The 7,999-nt window shown below is 39.5% G+C and overlaps 1 long non-coding RNA gene across 1 annotated transcript in view; it reads right to left on the bottom strand.

The window, feature by feature from the left end:
- Nucleotides 1–5,398, bottom strand: part of LOC129392029 (uncharacterized) — a 6,550-nt gene extending 1,152 nt beyond the window's left edge. The window contains exons 1-3 of the long non-coding RNA XR_008616976.1: nucleotides 5,271–5,398; nucleotides 3,358–3,685; nucleotides 1,210–1,463 (exon numbers count right to left, since the gene is read on the bottom strand). This is a non-coding gene — a long non-coding RNA (uncharacterized lncRNA). The remainder of the gene's footprint in view (nucleotides 1–1,209; nucleotides 1,464–3,357; nucleotides 3,686–5,270) is intronic.
- Between the last annotated feature and the right edge of the window lie 2,601 nt (nucleotides 5,399–7,999).

Genomic DNA, 7,999 nt, shown 5'->3' with positions numbered 1-7,999 from the left:
GAGATGCAAGAGGGAGGGGATATGGGGGTATATGTATACATATAGCTGATTCACTTTGTTATACAGCAGAAACTACAACAACATTGTAAAGCAATTATACTCCAGTAAAGATGTAAAAAAAATGTACATTCTTTTATTCAAACATTTAAAATGGACTGAGATGATAAACATTTTCATGTTAGGAAATAGAGTTTGACTGAAAATATTTTTGGCTTCACATCATGGTAATATGCAATTTGTAAATTATATGGAAGAAACTTCAACAAGGCATTCTGTTATAAATATTTATGTGTTGTTAGAAAAATACATCTTTTGCCTATGTGCAATGAAACAATTTGCTTACTTCAGCAGGCAATCAGCAATAAAGAAAATACATATCACACTAGCAGGGTTTTAAATATTCTAGTATGTAAACTATGTAGCAGTTTAAAATGAATGAGAGGGAGTGTGATATACAGTAAAGAACACAGTCTTTGGTATCAGGTTCAAACCCTGAACCACCATTTATTATAATATATAATCTTGGGCAATCTTAGCTAACACCTTCCACAAGATGAATTTAAAATTCTTCCCTTGTATATACTGTTGTGAAGTTTATCAGATAACACATGTAAAGCACCTAGAAATGTGGCTAGCACATGGTAGAAAAATGTTCATTTATTTTATATTTATATCATTGAATCTTGGGCAATTGAAATTACACAAAACTCCTGCCATACACTAAGGAAAGTGGGTATCTTTTAAATTCCACTCTGTTACGAATAAATACATAGAGATCATACAGTCAAGACACCATTATCTAAATGTTCTTACTGAATGGAGATACAATTCAAATAAAATTCCACAATGGGCTTGTCGTTTAACTGATGCTCAACCAGTGTGGGATCTTACCGTTGCTGGGTACAGTGCCATGTGCACAAGTGAGCACTTAATAGACAATGATAGAGGAAGACAATGACAACCAGGGAAACCTTCTGTCTCAGTGATCTATGATGAGTAAAGGCCTTTCTGGGAGCAAGCCAGGCCAGGGGAATTAAGCCATCCAAAGGCAGCAGGGATTGTCTTAGGAAGTGGATGACACTGGGGCCCCTGTAGCCTTTGCTTTATTCTGTCATGTTAATAGGTGATCATGAACACTGAGATGGTCAGGCTGGCACAGAGAAACTGGAACCAGGTTGGTTTATGAGATTGGCAGATGTCTTCACGTACCTCTGAGGGTCCTTATGGGTTTGAGAATCCACTCTCTCTGTATCAGAATGGTTTTTTGCACTCCATCCCATTTCCCCAGTCCCTGCTGGTGGTACTGGTATGGGGTACATAGTCCAAAGACAACGTCCACTGCTAGTTTGGGATCAGTGGATAAGAGAGATAGCAAACTGGGTTTCATTCCTTCCAGAGGAGCAACTCTGTCCATGGAGTTGTTATAATCCTCCTGAAGGCTCTGCTAAAGATTCTGAGTATACCTATAAACAAACCACATGGCTCTCATTGGCTGTGCACAGAGAAAAGAAACAATTACTGACTTTGCAGTTTCTGGGGTCACACTTCATCTTGGGAGGCTCAGCCTCTTTCCTTCCCTTTTGCATAAACAACTGTTATTTTCTGGGCAAAGCTCAAGTCCTCCCCTTCTGGCCACTTGAATTCTCCCCAGCCACCCACCCTTGCCCTAACTAATTGCTCTTACTATTGTTTGTCTCTACTTTGTATACTGTCTGGGTGTGGTCTGTGCACATGGAGTCTTGTGCTGTAAGCTGTCTGTGGGCAATGATCAGATCTTATAGTCCTTTTTACAGTCTACAGAGGTCTCCACAAAGATTTAGGTATGGAGTAGACATTTACTTAACCATTCACTGCAATTATCTAAGGATACATTTGGAGAATCTGGCTACAAAAGGTTGAATTTGGCTTTATTCTTCTCCTGTTCTAAGTGTTAAGGTCATTATCCTTCGTTACTAAACCTAAAAATGGACCTATGTGGAAGTCTCCTAAAAGATGGCAAAAAGGAGTCTAGAAACTATTCTAGTTGCCTTAGGTCTTTTCCTGATCAGAGCATTAAAATTATTCCTCCCACCTTCAGAATGTCTCTTAGGACACACTTGTGGTCTTAGCTTATGTGAAGATTCATTCTCTCAGTTGGGAAGCATTTAATTACCATCAGGTGAGAGTTCTTTGTTGTTAGGAATGATGTTATTGATACCTTGATCCCATCTGACTAGCAAAGTTTCTGGCACATAGTAAGCACTCTGACATTTATCATCAATGAATTTCTGCTTTGTTTCTATCACTTCTACATTATGAAATATTTTCTCTTAGACTGTAGGATAATCAAATTATACCTGAATATTAAAGCCAAGGACAGAATAGGTGCCTACAGTAAGGAGGTTTCAATCTTTTCTTTGAATATTCCTGGAAGCTGCCTCCCTGGTTTTAGAAGTTACGTCTAAAATCTGACTCACCGATTTTGCCTTTTAGACCCCACTCCCTTAAGCCCATAAACCCTGCTTTCAGTAATTGCCTGCTGGTGGAGGCCCCCACCTTTTCCCACAAAGAAGATGTTGTCTTCTCCAGACAATATCAACCATCATGTCCTCAGAGAAGGGCAACCTGTTCAGTCCTATGAAAGGAAATATAGTATAAAGAAGGGTCTAGGAAAAGACAAAGTATGGTTCCAGGAAATTAAAAAATTGGGATTCTGGTGCTGAGCTTCTCCAAAGCTGATTAAAAGGACCAGAGAGAGGACCCCTAGAAAAAAAATACATACCTGACTTTTACCTGTTAGCAGCAGAGATGGGAGTTTTTATTCCTATATTGTGAAGCAGAATCACTTAAAAAAGAAAAAGATGGGAAAGTCTTCCACATTTGTAAAACTGTTATAAATGGATTTCTCCTACTTTTCTTTTTCAGACATTTCTAAATTCTCCAAAATGAAGTGAGAGAGTAGCATTGACATATATACACTACCAAATGTAAAACAGATAGCTAGTGGGAAGCAGCTGCATAACACAGGGAGATCAACTCAGTGCTTTGTGACCACCTAGAGGGGTGGGATAGGGAGGGTGGGAGAGAGACGCCAGAGGGAGGGGATATGGGGATATATGTATACATATAGCTGATTCACTTTGTTAGACAGCAGAAACTAACACAACAAAAAATCTGGCTTTGTTATGACCTTTAAACCAAATATAATCTGACTGGAAGATGGAATTATTTTAAAAGAAAGAAATGAGTGAATAGTAATGTTGGTTGTAATTGTCCAGTCCTTTAATTTAAACTGGCTTGATTTTAATACTCCTCTGGTTCAGCGTACGTAGCAGTAGCAGAGAAACCATGGGAACTCATTCAGCAACATTCTCTTACCTTTAAATACACATCCGGCCCAGTGACTGTGGGGTTCCATTGTTGGTGTTACCACTTGCTGGCAAAGTTAACTTTTCCAAATGAAGTGGAAATACACAAAGATATAAAGATACTTGGTCATCAATGATATTCACATATCGTCGAAGAAAAGAAACGAGAAGGTATATCCTGTGGCAAAAATTACCACGTCAATATTCTACACAGTGTTACCATCTTCAAAGTGTTGGCTATTTCCATGAAGTCTTTCACACTGGATTTGACCAGTATTCTTCCAGAAATGATGTGATTGGAAAGCTTGCCGTGAATGTTCACTTGAGAGTTTAGAAATCTGTAAAAACAAGGAAGATGATTCATATTAACCTTTGTCTCACTTCATTCATTCATTCACTTAACCACTTATTCATTCCAGAAAATTTTTTTGGCTACTCTTTTTCTCCCCTCTGTTTCTATAAATGAGATGAAAATATTCTTTAGAAAAGGTTAAGACTCCAGGGTTAACCTTTTCCTCTTCTTTTATTCTTTCTTTATAAGGCCATTCTCATACTAAGAAGCCAGTAAAAAGCCAGGAAAACAAAATTCTGGTCCTCCAGTGAAAAAGGCTTTGTCTGGCTTTCCACCCTTAAAGATAGCTATCTACACTAGTGCAAGACAGAGGCGTAGATAAACACAGCAATGTGAGGGTCCCATTCTTATCTTGATTCTGACTCTCAACTCTGATCATGCATTTATCACAATGACCAACACTTCATTCTCTCTGTGCTGTGATGCCTCAGCTCTAGCACACAGCTCTTGCCAGGTGCTGAGAGCTTTAGCAGAATTTCACATGATGGTGGTGATTGTGTATATACAGCAAAGCTTCATTTACCAAGCACTTTCATGTAATCAGAATTTTGAGGAACTGAAATTTACACAGGTGAAGAACTCCTTCTTTTATGATTTACTTTGTGTTCTGATGAAAATATGTCTAAAATTTATTATATTCATCTTATTTCTTAAACAATGCATAATGAGCATAACCCTCTCTTATTGCTCATTCTCATTATAAGCAACTTAATTACTGCTCAAGTGCTGTAATGTATTTTTAATGTCTCCTCCCTATGTTATTCATTATTATGGCTCTTGTCACTGCATCTGTAGCCAGCAGTATTTCCCTTCTCTTTTGTAGCTTTGACCTGACAAACAAGACAACTCATGGTTAGAATTATCTGTAAAATAAGAATCAATATCTTCTGAGGGATTATCTTGAATTCCATCTCACTAGTGAAGTGTACAGGCCATAATGTAGAGAAGTCTGTTTGGCCTTTCCAGTTCATATAATCACATCAGCTGAGACAAAATAATTGCACCCTAATGGGTAACATGAATATCTTTTCTAAGGATTTAAACTGTAATTTACATGCTTGTATATTGAATTTAATTTATTCTTTGCCTGGGACACAAGATGGCGGAGTAGAAGGATGTGAGCTTACCTCTTCTTACAGAAACACCAAAATCACAACTAACTGCTGAACAACAATTGCCAAAAAAATGCTGGAACCTACCAAGAAAGATACCCTACATCCAAAGACAAAGAGGAAGCCATGAGATGATAGGAGGGATGCAATCATGATAAAATCAAATTCCATACATGCTGGGTAGACAACCCACAAACTGGAAAATAATTATAACAGAAGTTCTCCCACAGGAGTGAAAGTCCTGAGCCCCACATCAGGGTCCTGAGCCTGGGGGTCTGGCAACAGGAGGAGGAGCCCCAGAGAATCTGGCTGTGAAGTCCAGCAGAGTTTGATTACAGGAATTCCACAGGATTGGTGGAAAAAGAGACTCCAATCCTGGAGGACACACACAGGGTCTCGTGTGCACCAGGACCCAGGGAGAAAAGGTCATCACCTCATAACAGACTGTGCCAGACTTACCTGCTAGTATTGGAGGGTCTCCTGCAGAGGTGGGGGGCAGCTGTGACTCACCATGGGGACAAGGACACTGGCAGAGGTAGTTCTGGAGAGTACTCATTAGTGTGAGCCCTCTTGGAGGCCGCCATTTTCTCACCAAGACCTGGATCCACCCAACAGCCTGCAGGCTCCAATGCTGAGATGCCTCAGGACAAACAGCCAACAGGGTAGGAACACAGCTCCACCCATCAGCAGACAGGCTGCTTAAAGTCTTCCTGAACACACAGCTGCCCAATAAACATATTCTCTGACACTGCCCTGCCCACCAGAGGGAAAAGACGCAGCTCCACACACCAGTGAACAAGAACAAGTCCCTCCCTCCAGGAAGCCTGCACAAGCCTCTAAGATGACCTCATCCACCAGGGGGAAGACAGCAGAAGCAAGAAGAACTGCAACCCTGCAGCCTGTGGAATGGAGACTGCAATCACAGAAAGTTAGACACAATGAGATGGCAGAGAAATATGTCCCAAGTGTCTTTGGATGTAGGGTATCTTTCTTGGTAGGTTCAAGCATTTTTTTGGCAATGGTTGTTCAGCAGTTAGTTGTGATTTTGGTGTTTCTGCAAGAAGAAACCCCAGAAGAACAACTAAGTAAAGTGGAGATAGGCAATCAACCCGAAAAAGAATTCAGAGTCATGATAGTACAGTAAGTTCCCTACATATGAACCTTCAAGTTGCAAACTTTCAAAAATGAGAACGTGCTTTCTCATGTCCAATCACACAAGTTAGCTCATGTGTCTGGTGAACATTGTCACGTGTGTGCCTCCTCTACAAGTGGTTGTGCTTTTGTGTACTTACTTTGTGTATCTTACTAACGAAGACCTGATGGAATTAGAGGCCCAGAGAAAGGATGAAGAGAGACAAAATGAAGAGGAAGTAACTGAAGAACTGAAGAGATTCACAGCATAGGAAATGGCAAGGGAATTTATTTGAGGAGGCACTGTTAGTTTTTGAGGCACAGGACCCCAATATAGAACGGTACATGAAGGTTGCAGCAGCCACTGAGAATGCAATCCAGTGTTACCATGTCATCTATATGAGAAAAAAAGAGCTACTACCCAGACATCACTGGCTGGTTTTTACAAGAGGGTAGATAGAATTGAATACAGGAAGGAACCAGAACCTGTGCCATCAATGTCAGGCATGAGTGAAATGGCAGCTTGCCCTCTGTCTCCTACTGCTGATGATCCTTCACCTCTTCCACCTCCCACCTCCTCTCCCTCCTCCAGTCAGTAACTCTTCTTGCCTCTTCCCTTGATGCCAGCCCCTGTATGCCAGCTGCTGTACTGTACTACTGTACTTTTCAAGGTACTGTACTGTAAGATTTAAAATGTTTTCTTTATTTTTTGTGTTTGTTTTTTATGGATTATTTGTGTGAAAAGTATTATAAACCTATTAGAGTACAGTACTATATAGCCAATTGTGTTAGTTGGGTATCTAGGCTAACATTGTTGGACTTACGAACAAATTGGACTTACAAATGTGCTCTCAGAATGAAACTCGTTCATATGTAGGGAACATACTGCAAAGATAATCCAAGATCTTGGAAAAAGAATGGAGGCACAAATGAGAAGATACAAGAAATGTTTAACAAAGATGTAGAAGAACTAAAGAACAAACAAACAGATGAACAATACAATAACTGAAATGGAAAATACACTAGAAGGAATCAATAGCAGAATAACTGAGGCAGAAGAATGGATAAGTGAGCTGGAAGACAGAATGGTGGAAATCACTGCTGCAGAACAGAATAAAGAATGAAAAGAAATGAGGACAGTCTAAGAGATCTCTGGGACAACACTAAATGTACCAACATTCACATTATAGGTGTCCCAGAAGGAGAAGAGAGAGCAAAAGGACCTGAGAAAATATCTGAAGATATAATAGCTGAAAACTTTCCTAACATAGGAAAGGAAACAGTCACCCAAGTCTAGGAAGCACAGAGTCCCAGGCAGGATAAACCCAAGGAGAAATGTGCCGAGACACATAGTAATCAAATTGACAAAAATTAAAGACAAAGGAAAAATATTAAAAGCAACAAGGGAAAAATGACAACTAACATAAAAAGGAACTCTCATAAGGTTATCAGCAGATACTCTGCAGGCCAGAACAGAGTGGCATGATATATTTAAAGTGATGAAAGGGAAGAAGCTACAACCAAGAATACTCTACAAGGGTAGAGGGTAACGAGGGTCTCATTCAGATTTGATGAAGAAATCAAAATCTTTGCAGACAAGCAGAAGCTAAGAGAATTCAGAACCACCAGACCAACTTTGCAACAAATGTTAAAGGAACTTCTTTAGGTGGAAAAGAAAAGGTCACAACTAGAAACAAGAAAATTACGAATGCAAAAGCTCACTGGTAAAGGCAAATATACAGTAAAGGTAGGAAATAATCTGCACACAAATATGATATCAAACCCAGCAATTGTGAGAGGAGGAGAGCACAAACGCCGGATATTGGAAATGCATTTGAAATCAAAAGACAAGCAACTTAAAATAATCTTGTTTATCTATAGACTAGTATATCAAAACCTCATGGTAACGACAAACCAAACAATCTACAATAGATACACACAAAAAAGAAAAAGGAATCTAAACACAACACTAAAGTTAGTCATCAAATCACAATAGAAGAGAACAAGAGAGGAAAGGAAGAAAAAACACTTACAAAAACAAATCCAAAAATAAGGTG

The sequence above is a fragment of the Physeter macrocephalus genome, chromosome 4, assembly GCF_002837175.3.
Source record: "Physeter macrocephalus isolate SW-GA chromosome 4, ASM283717v5, whole genome shotgun sequence".
Lineage (NCBI taxonomy): Eukaryota > Metazoa > Chordata > Mammalia > Artiodactyla > Physeteridae > Physeter > Physeter macrocephalus.
This window is presented reverse-complemented; position numbering and strand designations above follow the sequence as displayed.